This window comes from Caretta caretta, chromosome 5 (assembly GCF_965140235.1).
Source record: "Caretta caretta isolate rCarCar2 chromosome 5, rCarCar1.hap1, whole genome shotgun sequence".
In the NCBI taxonomy this organism is placed as follows: Eukaryota; Metazoa; Chordata; order Testudines; family Cheloniidae; genus Caretta; species Caretta caretta.
Genome location: NC_134210.1, coordinates 56866094 through 56886204, shown reverse-complemented (window position 1 = coordinate 56886204; position 20111 = coordinate 56866094). Strand labels below are relative to the sequence as shown.

Genomic DNA, 20111 nt, shown 5'->3' with positions numbered 1-20111 from the left:
AGAGGAATGCTACTGAGTAAAGAGGAAAAAGTACAAAACAAACAAAATGAACTGGCAAAGAAAAAAAGTCAACTAGCTAAACAACAAAGCAGCCTCACAACCTGTTTCTTCACATTTATTTTTAAACCCACTTGAAGCAATAATGAGTTGATTTAAAAAAAATCAGATCAGTTGATTACATAACTAAACATCGTTGACAGTTGACAGTTTTTTGGAACATATGCACTAAAATTAATTTAGTACCAACTTACATAACATACCACATATGTACTCAGCAGAACAATGACAGATGAGAGTCCAGCTTCAGAGGGGACTCAGTGTTCAGTCAGTTACGATTAGCATGAGCAGTGCATGTGTTAGCAGCCATTGTAAGCAGAACAACCCAACAGAGAGCAAAACTGCTTTGAAAAGAAGCTCTGCTCTAAAATTAAATGCCTGACATCTATGTTCTCTTGCTGAGAGTCCAGCATAAGGTTTAACTGAAAGACTTGGGATATAGATAAGGACTAGCCTTTATGTACCGCAGTTAGGAAAATTCATCACACAGCAAGACGTGGAAACAAAAATCACAGCAAGAGTTGTTTTTGTTTCCAAAGGAAAATGATAACGTCTATCATTGTTGTTAGCAATTATAAGTTGTCTGCCTACTGACAGTTTGAATAGAATACAAAACTGGTGGTTATGCTGTTCACATTCTGTCAAGAAATGGGTCTCTTCAGAAGCAAGCTTCCTTCTGTCTGTTACCTCAGGTATTAACTGAAAGTGCTATTCCTATATTTTACAGATAGAAAATCTTAACCCAGGAAGGAAACAACATGACTCATGTGACTTTTCATCTTCTAGAAGACAGTGAGTAGATAACAGCCAGCTAGCTCTCCATTATATCAGAAGAAAACTGGTTTCCTGTTACGTGCCCTTCCCACAGTTCCCTTTTTGGCACACAAATCATTTATATCTTTTCCTTTTTGTGCTCACATATTTCATTAAGCTTTATAATTCTAAATAACCAGGCTCACAGTGGTTTTAATTTCTGGAAGATATTTTAGTAAGACAGTACTGTGATGGGTTCCCCTTGGGGAGCCACCTGGAACTGGGGTACCACTGAGCCCTCTGACCTACCTGCCTGGGATCTCTCTCACACTGTGTTGCTGTGACAAGATGCAGACCCACTCCCGGTCTTACACTTCCACCAGCATACACACAGGTAGGGACACACCCAGCTGCAGCAGTTACATGCAGGCTCTCCAACCAGCCACTGCATAAACCAATAATAGAGAGGCTACAGCCAAAATAACCACCAGCTTCCCAGCCTAACCTCCCCCCCCAACACTGGAACATAAACCCAGAATTATACCATCTTGCAATGCACAGGGATTTGTACAGAGTACGCTCATGGACTTCGCTCCCCCCCCCCCCAATGTAGGGAGGAATATGCAACAACCTTTGCCCCATGAGATATGATTTCCCATGCACTTGGCTCCAACTCACTGGTTTAGATAAAGCAAAAACAAGTTTATTAACTACAAAACATGGGTGTCACGATGCATAGGCTGGGAAAGGCTGTGTCTCCCCACATATCCTGGTGTGGCCCCATCCATTCTCCTCCCTGAAGCCCCCTCCTGCTTGCTTTCCCCACTGGGCTCCAGCCCAGGAAGGTTGCTCCTCTTCAGGAAAATCTGCTGGGGCTGGGGTGGCTGGGACTTGGGATGGCTGGGGGCGCTGGGCTTGGGAGTGGGGGGGGCACGTGCTGCCTGCCCTGAGCTGCGGGGTGGGAGGGTGAAAGCTGCCTGCCCGCCTTGCACACGAGGGTCAGGAGGGCATGTCGCCTGACTGCCCAGTGCTCCGGGGGTGAAGCGCCCGACAGGAGAAGGGGGATGGGTTCTTGGAGGGTGGCGGGGCCATCCAGAGGCTAGCCTCCCCCAACCAGCACTTCACCCGCCGCCCAAGCTATGAAAGATAGATTTTAAGTGGTTATAAGTGATAAGAAACAGATCAAAGCAGATTATCTAACAAATAAACAAAAAGCAAACTAAGCCTAAAATACTAGAAAAATAGGATATGAATTAGCAAATTCTCAACCTGCTTGGTGATACAAACAGGATGCAGATTCTTAAGGGACAAGCTGTACTTGCTTTATAGTGTGAAATCCCCAGGTCCTTCATACATAGGCTAGAAATTCCTTTAGCCATGGTCCAGCACTTCCCCCAGTTCTGTCTTTGTTCCTCAGGTGTTTCCAGGAATCTTTTTGTGTGGGGAGAAAAGAACAACAGATGATATCACTCCCTGCCTTATATAGTTTTAGCATATTGTGGGAACCCTTTATTTCAAAACTTGGTTCCCAGACCAGTTTGCGGAAAAATACTGACATCCCAAGATGGAGTCCAGAGATATGTCGTCTGGTCATGGAACCTTGCAGTGTTAAAGCAGCCATTGCTTACATGCTGACCAAAATGCCCATGGGAAGGTTAAGCTATTCCACAGTCCATTATCTTTGCTGATGGGCCATCAGCTGCGTCTGGCTTCTTCATTGTTGTACCTGAAAGGCTGGCTGTGGGTGTTTTCCAGAGTAAGCCCATTTGAAATACAGATCTCCAGTCAGTGTTCATAAGTTCAGATTCAAAAATGATACATGCATATAAATAGGATAATCATATTCAGCAAATCATAACTATTCAAATGACACCTCACATGACTTAGCTTGTACAAAATGCATCATAATTATGCCATAACCATACTATAATAAATTACTTTGACAAATATGGGGCCCAGTGTCACAAGTACCAGACCCAGTCTCTAGAAAACATATTAGAAATGAATGGACCTCATATAACATACTCTGAAGTCTCTTGTCAAATACATTGTATAAATACACTTGCAGCTACTGAGGAAAAAATAGTGAAAATAATTAGTTTTCGGGCAACTAAACATTGGATATAGAGAAAATGCAACAAATAAATGGGATAAGTGTGAATATTGATTATTTAGGCCCTACAAAACTTATGCTTAACTTTACACAATGTGAATAGTCCCATTGACATTACAGGCCTATTGCTTTCTACCACATTCAGTGGAACTGCTCACAGTGCATTAATTTAAGCATATGTGTAAGTGTTTGTTTGCAGAACTGGGCCCTTAGAACATATGCTTATTGGAGCAGCAATCAGGCCTTTCGCTATCTGCACTGTCAAGAACACTGTTGGCACTCAATAAATATCTGAAATAGATAATAGCAAATAATAATATAATAGTAATGCCATGCAGCTGCACTTATGACCCATGGAGGGTCGAAAGTTAGAGCCCCTTTGAAACAGGAAGCTACTGGCAGCAGCTTCTTCATGAGAGGATTCTCTCCCCTGTTCTGTAATAGCAATGGCTGGTTGACCTCCAAGACACACTGAAAAGGCCATCTCTTCTTTCCAGACTTTCAGGGTAGGGTGTGCTGAAAGCTTTTTGCACAAGAGTTGGGAATGATTGCTGGAATATTTCCCCCTCTTCTTGATTCCAGGGAAGCTGTTGTGTTTTTCTTTGTATGTATTATTTGGCAATGTATTTTTAATACTTGGGAAAGATACCTAAAGCCCTGAATAGGCATTTTAAATGTCTTATGTGTATGCAAATAACTAAAAAAAATAAACGATGGAATGAGCCAGTTAACATCACACTAAGCCTATGGTACCTAGCTTTTACAGCAAACTTTATCAATGCAAACCATACTATGCTACCTATGCATTTATATGGCTCCCTTTTCTGTAGGATCTCAGACTTGAACTGTACTGGGCAGCATCATGCTCTTGCTTTTCATCTGTGTGTTCTTGAGCAGCCCCAAAGCCCAGTCTCAAGACAGCGGAAAGATTCTATTCTTCTCCTTTAATAGGTAGCAGACCAAACCACACTGTGCTTTGAGCCATCATTTAAGGGTTCAGTCCTGCAAGGTGCTGAATGTCCTCAATCTTCACTGGTTTCACTAGGCATCGAAAGTGCTCAACACCTTAGACTCAGGCCCTTACGGTAAAATGGAAATGCCTAGTGTATGAATTACATAAGCATGAAGTTCCAGTGCTGGTCTGTCTGCCAGTGATTGTGGCTCTCGGTGATATTAAGCATCTAATGAAATTTCAAAACAAAAATACAAAACCCTCCATTTCCAAGCTTTTCAAATTTTTCACACATCACTAACCACCATCCCTGTACATTAATTGGCAACACGTTTCTAACAGCATTATTAATTCAGAATGGATAGTTTGTACAGTTAAATTATTGTATGTGTTCAGGATTTTTCTTCTGTGTGCCACAATGTCATATTTGCACATTTCTCTATATTCTATCAAAAATGGGTTAAAACTGCCTTTATCAAGTGCATTGATGAGTTTTCACAATCCACCACCTTCACACTGTAGTCAAGTCATTACACTCTCTATTAGAATTTTGGTGCCTAGATACTGTGGTGATGGGCATTTTAGAGATACAGATATTCCATTTAGAGGCATTCTGGAGATCTTTCTGTTCTTTTTCTGAGTGAATAATCAGCCAGCAATAGGTAGTCTGATCCACAGACTTTGGTACAAAGTGATGATACTGTAACTTAATGATATAAAATGACTCCTCCCCAGAAACTGAACAAGAAAGCCTAACTTTCCTTACATTATCATACATTACAATTATTTGGGATTGTTACTAATGTATGGAAATTGAGTTCTGTGACTAGAATAACCATCTATTCAGCAAGCAACAGTAGTGGGTAAATGCTAAATCGTCACAAGTATTAATGAAAAAGGGATTGCAAGAAATTTAGAGGGTGAATAAGAGATATCAAGGTGAAAAATATTAATGCCAAGTTATAGCTGAGAATTTAACATGCACATTTGGTTGTGTTTATAGAAGTGACATCAACATCATTTTATCTTTTTTTGAGTAGAGAAAAAGAAATGCACAAATTATGTTAACGTGATGACATAGTTCAGAATGTAAACACAAGAGTGTGAAAATTCTCATACAACTGTATATGGGCCCCTTTTTACGGCCTAATTCACCAGGTGATTACACTGGCAAAAAAGCCCATGTAAAAGAGCAGAGCAACAGCTCCCTAATGTCTAAAACATCTTGTATATATGTTAAATCTATGCTTTAATATAGTCATGTAAGTTAAAGTTGATGTGGAAAACATCACTTTTAATTTCCTGATGTATGTGGCATGTTTAACTTCTGTTACATTAGCATAGATTTTGAACTGAATTTAACATTTTTATATAAAAGAAAAAAAGGTGAATTTATGAACACACATTTGAAACCACCAAGTCATTTTGTGCACTTTGGGGTTTACATCACAGAGTCAAATGCATCCTACGAGAACATGGGTATTGTCCATATCATAATGGTCTCAAGTTGCAGTGGGGGAGGTTTAGGTTGGATATTAAGAAAAACTTTTTCACTAGGAGGGTGGTGAAACACTGGAATGCATTACCTAGGAGGTGGTGGAATCTCCTTCTTTAGAAGTTTTTAAGGTCAGGCTTGACAAAGCCTTGGCTGGGATGATTTAGTTGGGGATTGGGTCCTGCTTTGAGCAGGGGGTTGGACTAGATGACCTCCTGAGGTCCCTTCCAACCCTGATATTCTATGATTCTATGTCCTGAGAGAGCAACAGGGCCAGGTAAAATGGCTACCAAACTTGCTAATCTACTTCTGATGCCACCTGGGAAGTGGGGTATAAATTCTAAATCCTGAGTTACTTAGAGGTCTCTACCCCCATTGATTTCAAAGGAAGGTGAGGGTACTCAGTGCTTTTCAGAATAAGGAGCACCATGGGAGGCTAGGATGCAGAGACCTTTGGTACACTGGAACTGTTTTCTACCTCCACGTTGGAGCCTTCTGTACACTGGAACTGTGCTCTACCTCCATGCTACTGCAGTTATGTTTGTGAGTGGGAGAATGATGATCCATCAAGCAGATTTCCTTTCAGGGATGAGTCTTAGGATACTGAAGTCCAGAGACTACAAGAAGGCAGCAGCCACAGATCAAGTTCTGCTGGTGCTCTGCAGCATTGGAAGAAAATTTCCATCGCTTACAAAAATTTCCATCGCTTACAAATTTCCACGTTGAAACAAAGTCCATTCATTCAGGTTTTGCAAGGAAACAATATTTGGCCGCTGAGGACTAATCTTCCTTTGATGCATATGTGCAAATTTAATTGTAGTAGGAGTTAATGAATCTAGCTAGAGCAGAATACAAACCTAAGCAACTAAAAATGTGTAAATATGAGGAAGAAATTAATGGAAATTGACCTTTAAAATTCAAGTGCTCTCTGTGAATGATATTTGTGATGATTTAGTGAATATATTTAATTTTAAATCTTTAAACATACTTTATATTTTTATAACTAATTTGGGGGGCATATTTTATACCTATGCATACATAGTTATATTAGTAAAATACCCAGACATTACTACATCTTTTCATTTCTTATTGGCTGAAACAGCCTTATAGCCCAATTATTAAATCCTTCTATTAAATGGAAATTGATATCATCATAAGGTGATGGGCCTGATGATTCATGGTTTTGTATAACAAGGCAATAGACTTCAGCTCACTTACATGAACTGATCTGAGAGCATAGAGAAGTTAAATGCTGATGAAATGTTAAAGTAAGTGCTTGACATCACAGTACTGGTTCCTGTATAAAGTTAGATGTACTGTAAATCATTTAAAATTTACATTTGAAAAAATATTGATTGGGATTTTTCACTGATTTATCCTAAGCTATTTTAATTTCACCATTTTTGTAGGAATTTGCCAATATGTAATTGAATAGGAAATAAACAGATGACTAAAAGCACATAAGAAACTACAAGTATATCAGTACTGATTATAACCACTGTAGGTAATTGGCAGAAGGTAAGTGGAAGTACAATAGTTCAGTTTAGTTTATCATCACTTAGTTTACAATAATATTTCTCAGAATTTATAATGTCATTTGGAAGAAAGATATGTAAGAATTACTGCATGTCTTTTCCCAGAGAAAGGAAAGGAGGGACAGAAAATTTGATACAGAAAGTAATAGTCTAATAACATCCTGATCCATCAGATTCTATTTTAACAGAGCTCTTTAAGGACAGAGGATAGATAGAGTTTGAAAAGCAATAGATGATGGTTGAATTACAAGATTCTCATACAACCAAAGAATTATGTTAGACTTTCTTACAGGCAACATGGATCTGCACAGAAATGGATAATCATTAGTATAAAACTAGCATGTAACATTTTCGCTTGAAAAGTCAAATCAAATGAAAATACAATTAGCAATAGGTTTCAGCCAGTTAATTATTCATCCTGAGCAGCATATAAAAATTTAAAGCTCTGTAATTGGCATGCTATATTTATAAAATCTGTTCAAGACACTGTGCTATAAAGCTTATCTGTAAATTTCACTGATATGACTGTAATATGACTGGAAACTCTCTGCTTTCAAATTCCATTTCTCTTATATATATATATATATATATATATATATAATGAATTTTATCATTATCAAAAGTATTGTTATTAACAAAAATTAGTAAAAAACAGATGTAGAACTTGATATTTTTTATTTAAATATTTAACTATTGCATTTTATACACATCGGGATGTGCAGTTAGATAAATAGGTGAGGATTGTAATAAGTATTTATTAATGGTTTAGATGAATGCAATGTGCAGTATAAAATCACAGGATAATACTGCTAGTCTTGACATGAAGAAGATAAACAAATGGAAAATATTAAATAGCAGCAAGGCAGCTATTAGGAAAAAGAGATTATAAATCAATCAAAAATAAATATGGACATAAACATATGATTATAACATAATTAATTCTTTTTTGTACCCCTTTTGAAAGCATTATATTTCTATTATTTTGCAGAATTATATATCTTTCCAGGATTTTCTTCTGTCAGATGTTTTTGAGACTACCATTTTAAACATCAACAAGAGCCCTGTTACATTTCCTGTGCTGATATTATGCCCACATATTTTTAATGCATCTAATTTTGTTTTATAACTATCAGATATCAAAACAAATTTTAGCTACCAGAAAGATGACAATTTATTTGTTTCAGTGAATAACCACAATGCTTAATTTCAGCAATTCCATAATTGTACTTATGGTTGGCAGAGAAGGCCTTTTACATATTGGGTGTGCTACTCCCACAAATAAGGCTATTAATAATAAACAGCAAAACTGCTTATCTTTGATAAAAAATTAACAACAACATTAATATTGGTATCATAATCTGGATGCTGATTTCATTCTTCAACCAAGGTTAATTTTAAAAGCATCATTTTAACATAGTTTGTTGACTTTAGCAATCAATTATTATCAGGATACAATCATGCCTGTTTCAAAATGGGTTGTTTCCATCATTAAATTATTATTCCCCTTTTCCTCTTTCACAGGATCTGCCTATGGCAGGGAACAAATGTGATCACCTGTAGACATCTGGCAGGAAAGGGGAAAATGAAATCAATAGCAAAGTATTTAAAGCAAAAAAATTCTTCAGGGCCAGGCCTAACTTTTGTTCTTATGGTAGGGCAGATATTTGTAATATTAGATGTAAACTTCTTCATGTTTTGTCATTTTCTTCCACTGTCTGAGATGCAGTATGCTTTTAAAAAAAATCTACTGACAGTTAATTAACACACAGTCTTATTATAGAGGTCTCCTCCAAAGCAGGCAGATTCAAGTAATACTGAGGTGATTGTCATAAAGGGAGTGTTTGCAGTGGGGTTCGCAGATGGCTAACATGACAGCCAAGCAACAAAAAAGTCTAAAATCAAATATAGCTTTAAAATATGGGCGAGTTTTCTTCTCTGTTTCTCACAGCTATCTTTAGCAAATGTCTTAATCTGTTCTTTTCATGCAAGTTATTCCCAAACAGCCTTGTCATTGTGAAGGGGGTCCTGAAGTCAGTGACAGTTGTGCTAATTACTCAGAATTGTTTTAAAAAAATCTAGACTACTAACTTTAAGTATAATGTTGTTTGTGTAATATCCTGCTACAGTCTAAAAGATGAATTGCTAGTTCTACAGGGACAGCTATTGGCTATTTGTGATTGACAATGTTGGTATAATTGTATGACTTTCTTGTATAATGGTTTAAACAAAAGTAAATAAATAGTTAAAAAAAAACCCACCAAAAAGAACTGGAAAGCTTAGCTGTGTTTAGTGCCCATTGATGAAAGCACTGTTCTCTGATCCATGCTGCTATTGTTGGTTTTAGTTTAGCTCCCTCTCAATCAATATCTCACAGGGCATGATTTAATAAGGTTTTATAATCTCCAAAAATGGGGGGAGGGCAGTTGTGGTATTGTCATTCATCAAAGGGGGCCTTTCAGGTTTCTTGGCTTTCACCTGCTGGGACCCATTTGGTCTCTTTCAAAGAGAATGCAATGACAAAATGAATGAGAAATGCTAGAATAAGAGTGCCTTATTCTACCCAATAGTATAATCAATGGGTACTTGTAATCCCTATTGTACTTCACAGAGGTAGTTGTAAGACAATTAAATCTCGCTTCTCAGGCAAATGATTTTGGTAGTTAACCTGAAACAGCCAACAATATTGTAGAGAATGAATGCATTTGAAGCAATGATGTAATGGGATACTGCTTACCCAGAAAAGCCTCTCTCTCTCTCTCTCTCTTTTTTTTTTTTTTTTTTTTTGGTAGCATGGAGCTACAGTATATGTGGACTTTAAATACTGAAAAATACTGTCAAAAAGTAGGGGATATTTTAAATTTAATTTTAAAGGCATAAGCAGGGGGAATAATCTTGATCTATGTTCTTTTAAATGCACAGTTTATATTTTAAATGAATAATAAGAGAACTTTATTTTTGATCACATTCTAAACTCTCAATGGTAGTTTAACAAACAGCAACATTTACATAGTTAACATCAGCTTGATGTGACAACCAATTTAGCTTTAATTTCATTTGCATCAGCTAAATTCAATTTCAAGTCTTTTTCCTCCTTACTGAATTGCTTGCATGTCAAAAGAGAGCTTGTACTATTCTGAAGAGACATGCATTCATTTTGTACTCTGCATTATTTGCCCACTTTCTGTTGCATGAACATTATTCCCTGAAAAACATTTACCTACTCCATCAAGCCAGTTTATATATTTTCCCCTTTAAAAATGTGCCTTTTTATTATTAGGCATATTTTAAAAACATTTGCCTATTTTTATAGAATTGTGAACAATTCATGCTATAATTAAAAAAAGTACTTTGCAAACAAAACAATGTTCAAAGAGCAGTGAAAAATATTGAACACAAAATATCAGAGATAGAAAATACTGCTGGCCCAATTGACACATTTGTATCTATTTTTTTATTGATAATGTACAACAAATTAAAGGAAATTCTCTCTTCCATTTATGCTATAAAATATTGGACCTGAGGCTCAGCTGGTGCAAATCACTGTAATTCCTTTGGCTTCAATAGAGCTACACTGATTATATCAGCCAGGGGTCTGACCAATTATTTTAATTTCTTTATTCTAATGTCAAAAGGCGGGGCGGGGAGGAAGAATCCCAGACTAGGGATAGCCAAAAATGCTCATTGTAAATAGCCCCAATCTTTCAACTTGTGTATCAGTTCTTGTAGGGAACACTTGTGTCACCCTCACTCAAACTGAGTACTGTCTTTCTTCACACATAGAGTTCCACTTGTTTCAATGGCAGAATCAGATCCTGAATTTTGATTAAAAAATTGTTAGGTTTATATACCCTTTAAAAAGATGCTGTCTAGTATACCACCCTGTAGAAATGGTTGTCGTGTCTCACAGAAAATAAAGGAACTAAAGCTCATTGAAGTCAATAGGAGTCTTCCCATTGAAGTCTCTGGGCTTTGGATTGGGCCCCAGTTGAGCATTTTGTGGTATACCATATGAAGGCTGCTATATAAAATTAAACTATATGTTTTTTCATTCTATTGTTTTCTAAAGCCAGTGTTCAGTCAGTTCATTAGATGAAGGCCACAGAATACAAGGCCTCAAATAAAATAAATTACTCTTTACAATAATTCTCCTGCAAAATAGAGGTGGACTAACAATGAAGAACCTGATCCTTTTTGGCAACACCAAATTGGTGTAGGCAGTCAGATAACTCAGTCCCTGGGCATTTAAAAAACAGCAGGTTGGGTGTCTGATTTCTGGGAGAGATTATCCAAAACTGGCTGTCAGAGTTAGACTGGGTATTATGTTAAAACCTTCCTGCACTACTGACTCAGTTGGAAAAAGTGTCTGTGTAGGGAAGATGAGGAGTAGAAGAGGACATAAAGGGGAAAAAATGCTGTTTTTTAGTGGATCTGGGACGAAAGAGTAGTGGGATAATGGAATGGTTTCAGTGTTAGTTTACAAGAATACCAAGACAATCACTATATGTTTATCATATACAAATAGACTATACAGCACTACTTACAAGAGTTTTAATATCCTACGTGTCATACAGGAAATATGAACATGTAATCGAAGGGCAACTGAAGTACAAGACCTGCATGATTATCTTAGGCTAACATTTTTCATTGGACATCAAATGTTGGCACCAACATGTGATAAAATGTTTGATTGTATCATCAATGTTCCCCCTTCCTCCTCCTCTTCCTTCAACATCATGGTGAAATCCTAGCCCCGCTGACATCAAAGGGAGTTTTGCCATTGACTTCAATGGATACGGGATTTACAGGATGAAATTCTGGAAGTGGCTTGTGATTTGCAATGCAAGAAGACTGGCAGCAACAGTGGCATCAGCTGTTGAGGTTTGGTACAAAATCCAGTGGCCTGAGTTTATGGCGTGGGAAGATTTCTTCACACTTATTTTGTACAGCAGGCTTCACTGTAGAGTTAACAGTGTTCTTGGTAGTTAAATTTACCACAGTATTTGTGTGGTTTTCCATCTAAATGTAAGGAATACTGCAAATGCCATGCAAAAGTCAAATACCAGAGCCTGATATTAGTTTTGGTATTAAAGTAGTGTCCAGGGGCTCCAATTTTTAGTCGGTCTTCTTCTTTTTTTTATAAAAGAGGATTCTCCTCCGATATTCATACAAATAATATTGTATATACTACTTCAGGGATGAGTCAGATTCACTATGGCCTCACTTTCTCTCCCCTCCCAGCTCAGGCTTTGTGTCACTGTCAGATTCTCTGCCCTTCCATAAAAAATGGTTGGGAGGTTCCTTCAAAGGTGTAGGTGACAGTGATTGCTGTAAGTTGAGATCTATAGCTTAACAGTTCATTCAATGTAGAGCCTGCACTGATTTTCTTTGGTTAACAAAACACATCTAGAAATAATAAATATCAATACTACTATTGGTGTGGTGGACCTTTGTCAGATGGAGTACTGTAACAGAGGGTACAGTTTCTAGAATTATTATTGTGTTACACATAGAGTAAATAACCTTGCATATAGATTTTTGACTTCTGTCAGCACGGGGGATGGAAAGAATTAGCCTCACATTCTCCCTGTTGTTCTAAGTTTTATTTGTTATATATTTTTTTTCTTCTCTGCCTTTGAAGGCATCAGAACCTATCCCTCTTCTAGTGTTTCCTTCTCAAATTTCTTACTCCCAGTTTTGGTGCCTAGGATATTCTGGGGTTTCCATTTGTTTAGTTCTTGTTGTTTCTAGAATAGTCATTCTTACTTTTTAAATTAAGGGCAAACAGGTAGAGACATAATGCCAGTGCTTTTGTAGGGCTATTTAACTCATCTGGCGAACCAGCATTGTACACATCACTGTACTTCAGAAGACCTTTCAGAGTAACAACACATACAGCAGAGATGGCAATGTGGTCATCTAACTCATGCTGCTTTAAAAAACAAAAGATCTTCCACAGCGTATGAGAGTGGCTATTGATGGCATTCTGTGTTCTCTTTTCTTGAGAGTGAGGCCGAGCTTTGTTGCAGACTAATAGCCTAGGGCAGTTTGCTAGCTAGATGGGACTTCATGAAAATATGTGCAAGGATGAAATCACAAGATTGTTAAGGTGGCTTCTTGTTGGTTTTCAGGGCAGTATTAGCTTGGCTGTTGAGATAGGTTGCTGTGATGTTGTGAAATGAAATAAGTGCCCAGTGTGCCTAGAAAGAAGTTCAAAAACATTAATTATGTGTCTTCCTTTTCCTTTCTTCTTTATTTTGTATGTTAAAGACATGAGATTCTGCACTCTGTAAAGCCTGTGATGTTGCTGTGAAATTAAATTTATGCTTAATGGGCTAAACTTCATTTCTGTTTCACCACCAGAGACCCTGGTAGAGTTACACCATGATGAATTTGCCCCATGGTATCTAGCTGATGTGAACTTTTACAACAAAATTCTCCTTTCCTTCCTATACTTTGTCTTACTTTACCATTGTAATATTTTGTGATGTTTTAATGCAATTAAAAATGAAATCCATGCCATTGTCCCTAAATTTCAAGAGAGCAAAAGATGAAAATCAATTTTAAAAAAAGTATAGTTAGATATACTGAAGTGAGTACACTACATTTTTAATGTGGTATTTCTATTTCTGTTCAGAATAGTTGCTGACTTGGCTGAATCATCACAAACGATGGACCCCACAAAATGAAATTTTTGGGGAGAATGCAAGTTCAGGGATCAGTACTGTTGAGGTTTGTGATGTGTTCCTTGTCGTTACAGATTAATATTCAGCATAAATGCAGTAAAATAAGCCAATCAAGATAAAAAAATCACAAGACCACATAAAAACCCTAAGGAAAACAATACAAATTCATAGGGTGGAGGGAATGGGAGGAGGTGGTGGTGCCTATGGGAGCTATTTTTTGAATACACAGACTTTATTTTATAATAGTATTACAGAAAACAAAATATCACCTAATACAATCAACCCCCTCGCAAATCTAATTATACATATACACCGGAAAAACAAAGTCTTTTATTTCCCTTTTCCAACTCAATCTTCAGTCATCAATTTAACTGTAGCCTCCCAGTACTTCTATTCCCATCTGTACTCTCCCCTCCATATTCCCACAGCTGAGAGGGATATAAACTACTGTTGTTCTCCAACCCTACAAAAATGTAAATATGGCACTAATATCTCTCAAATTTTAATACAGAAGTTACAGAAACCATATCAAACATCAGGGGTAGCTGTGTAAGTCTGTATCCCCAAAAACAACAAGGGCTCTGGTGACACCTTAAAGACTAACAGATTTATCTGGGCGTAAGCTTTTGTGGGTAAAACCCGCATCTGAAGAAGTGGGTTTTACCCACAAAAGCTTATGCGCAAATAAATCTGTTAGTCTTTAAGGTGCCACCGGACTCCTTGTCATATCAGACAGGCTTTTCAAAATATTTCAGTTCAGTGTCAAAACTGTTAAACAAGTTTTTGTCATTTTTAAGTTGTGCTTCTTGGCACTGCAGGTATGATTTTGTCCATATCATAATCAGAGACCATTTGAAATGGCAGCTGGTATTGCTACAAATTCTTGGACAAGACTATTTCACTGAGCAAGTAGCTTGTGAGCAAAGGCCAGCTTCCTTGATATGCATGTGTAACCCATATGCCCCTCTGGATATGAATTGCATAGTGCAGTACATTTTGTGGTCCTTGTATGTGCTAACGCTGAAGGGGATTAAGATCAACTCTCTCAAGGCTGATTCAGGTGAACAGATGCAATGCCTAGTTTTTTAGCAGGGAGAAGTTGATGTGTTGGCAATAAAATCTATCTAAACACAGATAGATGGGTGTCACCATATAATACCTTAGTCGTTGTGTGGAAAACTACTCCAGGCACACTCAGAGGAACAAGTTTAGTAGTATTTTATGGCCAGATCTCTAGGCATCTGCTTCTTCAGAATCTCTTGTAGTACTGATGGTTCCTTCCAACCCATGCTGCTTTTGGTTACAAAAATATAGAACCTTACAGGGACACACTGTTACAAGTACCTAAGCCTTCCTACATTGTTTCAGCTTCTCTCTATTAGAAATCCATAAACTTCTTGAAATTTTGTGTTAAGCAGCATTGCATTCAATGGTTGCTCTTAAAAACTTTTCAGTTTCATAAGAAAAATGTTTGCTTTTCACTATACTTACGGAAAAGTCCTACAAGAGTCAATAAAACCTGCTAAGATGTTTTTGGACAATCTTATAGAATTGGATAGAAAATTCCATAGGAAGAATCAAAAACCCTATACATAGTATTTCATTGGGTGGGCCAAATCAGCTGGTCTATAGAAGCATAGCTTCACTGCAGCCAGGGAACAATGGTGATTTATATCAGTTGAGGGTCTGGTCCTGTAGTTTTAAGTGTAACTTCTAGAAGTTCTGGTTACATTTCTATAGAACCTTGTTTAAACCCTATTAAATTCTATAAAATTTATATAAGGTTACCTTTTCAGTATTCTGGTTAGTAAGAATAGGGAAATAAAAGGGAATACTGTACCTTCGCAAGTAACTGTGTTTATTTATCTTAGATAAGATTGATAGGTTTTTAAGACCTGTTGCTGTACAGTCAGATCTACCCACAGGAGTTTGAACCCCACTGTCAGAGGCTGAGTAGGAGCAGCTCTTTGTGGCCATCCCCAAGACCCACACTGGACTAGAGGATGCAGCCTGGTTTCTGTCATCTGGAAGTGAATCAGATCTAGGTGCTTTATAGCAAAATTCCTTATTCAAAGGAAAAAAAACTAAAGCCATGTGAAATGTCTACATTCAAGCCCAACACCCTGCAAAGCTTGCTCAGTTTCAGATTTTGTTACAAACTAACAACTTGAGCTAGGTTCATCAAAAGGTTCACAAACCTCAAGCACACCTGGGCCCTGCTTCAAGCCAGGTTAGGGTTTGCTGTCAAAGTTTTGTGAAGTTTTCAATTTCACATCGTTCCAATGTGAACTTGGAGAGTTACCAAAGAAAATCTTAATTCAAGCCCCTGTGAAACAAACCACTGTATTTTACATGGCTTTAGAAAATCCCAAAATAGAAATACGTTTAAAAACCTTTTTGATTATAAGAACTCACATGATAGCAAATCAAAGACCGTGAAATCTATTATATCTGTATAAACACATGAAATAAATTATGCTGCTCAGTTTCTCAGTGTGTAATATCTTTTCTGAGCATATGTAAATTTGCTATAAGAGGTTTAAAAAGAGTTTCTTAAAATATACTCCAAACTACAACAGATTTGTCATTCATGCACTGCTGAGCTTACAGGCTTAATTTTACTTTTTTGCTATTATTTTAAATCAAGGCACTTATCTAAAAGATCAAAACAGCTTTTAAATGGACATTTTGTGATGGAGGAAGTGATAAACTGTGCAAGAATACGATAATTTTTCATATTAGAATCATAGAATCATAGAATATCAGGGTTGGAAGGGACCCCAGAAGGTCATCTAGTCCAACCCCCTGCTCAAAGCAGGACCAATTCCCAGTTAAATCATCCCAGCCAGGGCTCTGTCAAGCCTGACCTTAAAAACCTCTAAGGAAGGAGATTCTACCACCTCCCTAGGTAACGCATTCCAGTGTTTCACCACCCTCTTAGTGAAAAAGTTTTTCCTAATATCCAATCTAAACCTCCCCCACTGCAACTTGACTATCCACTGCAAATATTGTGGAGGTGCAGATAGGTAGTGGTAAAAAGCTGATAGGTATGTTGTGAAAGTATAGAGACAGTGAGCCAAATCCATCCCTGATGTAACTCCATTGACATCCATGAATCCATATGACATCTATGGGGTGAATTTGACCCCAAAGGTATAAGCATGCACCAATTTAGGGGAGTGTTGAGAAGAGTCTTTCAAGTCTCTATCCTGAAAATCAGAGAAAACATTCTAAAATATAAGGGACATGACACAGTATTTGAAGAGAATGGTAATAAAAATTAGGGAAGCTACACATTTCCTGTAGCCTTGCTATTAAAGATATTAAAAGAATGTTCAGCTATCATTTTGATAGCCAGCCTTAAATTCTGCTCTTCCTATTCCAGACCTTAATGAGGAACACTATACTGCCAGAAAGGGTAAAGACAAAGAGAATTTTTTATTAAAAAAATATGGGGACATTGAGAGGTATGGTTAAGAATATACAAACTTTATATAGATTTGTTTTTGTACCAGAATAATGCTAGAGGAAGTCATGCATTTTACCGAAACTGCCTATTAAGACAAAGTCCATAACAAATATCAGAATGGCCCCTAAAGTTCCCAAAGGTAAAGTTTCACAACTCCCCCACCCCCCCAACAAAATAGAATTTAACTATTACAATTCCAAATTTAAGTCCATTTTTCCATGACAGAAAAAACAACAACCCCCTTTGTGTCCTGCAAGAGGCATGTGACTGTAAGATCCTTCTGAAAGAAAGTGCAACATACATGAATCAACACTGTTCAAACACATGAATAGAAAGAACAAACTGATGCTTTATAATGCACCACTGCAGAGGTCCCAGAGCAGTGCTCTCGTGCCATCTAGTGGATTTTATCCAAAACCACCATATAAGAAAGGACCTTTATAAATCTCACACTAAATTCAAATTTTTCCCGACTAAGATCCAGGACCAGCACTACTAACACACGCAAAAACTTCCTCAAACAATAATGGGCCAAATTTTGGAGTAATTAGGCCACAACATAAGATAACGCTGACTGATTGTTGGTGTTTTGTACTTCCAAAACCACTGCTCTCAGGAACATTATCTTTCTGGAGCAATTCCATTCCAAATAGCACCACGCACACCATTTTGAATATGCAGGGCCTCGTTTTCAAAATATACCTTTTAACCTATCCAGATCCAAATGTATGTCAAAAACCCAAAGTGAGGAACACAAAAAGAAATGCAAGAAACTTAAAATGCTGTGGGAATCATTCCTTTAGTGTAAATAATTTTCTATAGCATCAGTTCCATGATTAAATCTGATATGAATAATTTTTACAAGTGAAGATGGCTAGTTAGACACCCAGCTGGCCACTTGTGAACACAAATACTTAATTTTCTTGTGCAAATTAAGGTCCTGATGCAGAAAAGATGGACACGTTTAGTTTTGGACTCACAATGGATTTACAATGTTTAAATTAAATATGTGTATATCTTTTTACATGGGCATTTAATTGCACAGGATCCTAGTCTTCAGAGGTTTGGAAGCTAAAACTGTATGAAACAGACACTTACCCTTTCTTGAACCAAGAATGGTCATAGCTAATTGGCACTAGTGCATTTTTAACACATATGTAAGTGGAGGAATAGTCCCGCTATTGTGGGGAACTTTCCTGGCTTCTGCACTACCCCGGAGAAGTGGGCTACCGAAAGGATCTGAGTCCTCACTCCCACTTCCTTTACCCAGTGGCCTCCCTGCCCTTGAGGACTCCTCTTCCACTCTCCTGTCTGGCAGAGTCCTCATAACCCCAACAAGGCTGGGCCCAGGATTCCTGGGGGCTCGACCCCCAACCCTGTTGTGGTCACCTAGGACAGGGGCTAGGGTGTCCCCACTCCGGGGTACTCTCTCTGCACTGGGCACTTCTCTGACCCACTGATCATTACATACAAGTTAAAGCAAATGCAAGTTATTTAATCAACAATTAATTTTAAAAATAAGGAAAAATGAGAAAGGTTAAAGGAAACACATCATCCCACTCTGTGGCAGGAACATCACAAACAGCGTCTCTGGAATGTCTGGGCAGTTCACAGTCTGTTCCTTGTAAGTCCCAGGCCTTCTTCTCAGGCCCTGGCTGTGCTGCAGGGATGCTGTGGGTTGGACACTTGCTCTGGTGGTGGCCTCCTGCTCTCAGTGGTAGGCTCTAAGTGGTAGGACCCTTCTTCCCAGTGTTGCCCCCACCCCGTCAGGGATACGATCCAAGCCTGGCCTGCAGAGCCTCTTGGCTGAGGCATCTCCCTGTGCTCGGCCTGCTGCCCAGGGTCCCCCTCGGTCTCCCCAGCTGCTCACCCCACCCAGCTCCGGCCTGCTCGAGCCGCAGCTCCACCACTCTGTCTCTGCACTGCTGCTGCTGCTGCTGCTGCTCTGCCTCCAGCTCCCTGGGCTGCTTCTTTGGCCCCTTTGCCTCTGGTTGCTGCAGCTCTGCTTCCAGGACAGGTCTGCTCTGCAGGCTGCTTCTGTGACTCTGCTCCCAGCACTGACCTGCTTCCTGGGCTGCTTTTCTGGTCCCTCTGGATCTGGCCCAGCTCTGCTCCCCAGTTTAGCTTGGGCCCCAGCTTTCTCCTTAGCTCAGACCCACTCTGTCTGTCCCAGGCAAATCCAGCTCACATGGAGGACGGGACCTCCCTAGCCTCCTGACTCCCTGATTAGCCTGCCCGCCCTGTCATTCAGGCTGAGCTGGAGCATTGGCCTCTCCCCATTGTTCCTGGGGACTATCAGTCTCAGGGTCCTGGTTTCCCATAGACCCTTCCCCTTTTAGTACTGGGAGCTAGCCAACCAAAACACCCCCTCTGAATGTCAGTAAGGGGGCAACAGTCCCCTTACAAATACATACAGACTTGCGTGTTTTATTCCCACCCCTCCTCCCTCAGACGCTGGCCCAGGAATTCCTCATTTTGACCACATTACAAATCTTAATGCCAGATGTGCATTTCATACTATAATTATTAACAAATGGAGAAATAGCCTCCATCAGCACTTAATGAAGATAAATTGGTTGGTTTCACAGAGCCATGCAGAATAACTGACTTTACAGTGTGCTGGTGATGCTTAGGTGGCTTTTTTGCATGACCTGAGATATTCATCTTCTGCATCTATGTTAAAGACTTACTCCTCAATCCCTGTCCTGGTAGGAATTTCTGCTCTGATGCAACCTGCTGCCTGGGAATTCTGTCATGACTCTTTGGATTAGCTGATGATCAGATTTGCTGTGACAATATGAATTTTGTTCCTCCTCAGCTCATCTCTCCTCACTTTTAAAAATTATCTGAAGACCCCATTTTATCAGAGGTATTTTTTGGTTTCAAATCTCTGTTAGCCCTTGCATAGCAAGATAACTCTAAGCCCTGCCAAATACATGTGCTGTTTCCAAAGCATTTTATTTGGCTTTTTATCTGGTTGTATATTGTTTTTATCATATTCTTAATTTTATTGCACAAAGGGCCTTGGCTGCAGGGGGGATAGACTTTATAAAT

General features: G+C 38.5%; 1 long non-coding RNA gene across 1 annotated transcript in view; it reads left to right on the top strand.

The window, feature by feature from the left end:
* The window catches only part of LOC125636870 (uncharacterized), a 72513-nt gene that overhangs the window by 5399 nt on the left and 47003 nt on the right, over positions 1–20111 (top strand). Inside the window, exon 2 of the long non-coding RNA XR_007356742.2 lies at positions 785–849. This is a non-coding gene — a long non-coding RNA (uncharacterized LOC125636870). The remainder of the gene's footprint in view (positions 1–784; positions 850–20111) is intronic.